The sequence below is a fragment of the Sinocyclocheilus rhinocerous genome, unplaced genomic scaffold, assembly GCF_001515625.1.
Source record: "Sinocyclocheilus rhinocerous isolate Xijiao unplaced genomic scaffold, SAMN03320098_v1.1 scaffold4741, whole genome shotgun sequence".
NCBI lineage: Eukaryota > Metazoa > Chordata > Actinopteri > Cypriniformes > Cyprinidae > Sinocyclocheilus > Sinocyclocheilus rhinocerous.
Window position 1 is genome coordinate 14234 of NW_015654541.1, and position 1089 is coordinate 15322.

A 1089-nucleotide genomic window follows, 5' to 3' on the forward strand; every position below is an offset into this window, starting at 1 on the left:
GACTGACGTAACGTCTCCGTTCCCTCCTTCAAGGAACGAGGGTTACACAAGTAACCTAGACGTTTTTACTATGGTATTGAAATTGGTACAGAAAACAGAAATTTTGGTAGTAATGATATCAGTAATGTTTCGATTAATTAATATTTTGTTTAAGCTTTATATTCATATATCACATTAAAACAGCAAAAGATAAAAGTATTTACACAAGAAATATAAACATAAATTTAAACCATAAGAAGTAAAATATAATTAATCAATTAGCAAGTCTAGATAACTGAAGACTGAAAGAGAAAATTAAATTGGCAGTGAGATCAATTAATTAACAGTCCAGCTGTCAGAAAAACTATAATGAAATTATTTTTCTAATGTGTGATTTACTGAGGAAACTAAAGCATGATAAATATAGATTACTCAAGAAGTAAAATAGAAAAACATAATTCTCTAAATATGCAAACTTTAGACTTATGGTTATTATTGTTAAAGCTGACAGGAGTCACACGACAACTTGCAGGACTGAACAGGAATCTCTTCATTTCTGATACATTAAAATACATCAGTGGCGACTGCTGGAACATTTTCTAGGCAGGGCTGAAGCACAACTAACAATTTTATTAAACATCCCGAAATGATCTGATGCTAAACAGTTAAAGAAAAAGTTGAGGATGGTTCACCAAGCTCCAAGTATTAAAAATACTTCATTTTCATAACTGATAATACATTTTATATATATATATAGGTCAGAAAAGGTAAAAATAGTTGAGAGAAAATATGATGCATGTCAGACCCGTGTTACGTTCAGCAGCGGCAGCTCTTAAAGAAATAGCAGATGATACAACCTAATAACCAGCTGCTGTGATGTCTATTAATCAAAGGACAAAGAAAAAAAGAGGAAAAAAAAACTTTTATAGCTTTAAGGATTCATCTATATTTAATTTAGAATTTAGTGTTTGATAACTTAAATTTCAATTTCTGTATATTTCTGCTGAAGGGCACAGGTAAATATGACATTTATTATAATGGGTTTATGTGAAGATTGTTTTAAGTTCACTTAAATTAGAAGTTATTTTTTAAAGTCTAATAAATGTTAAA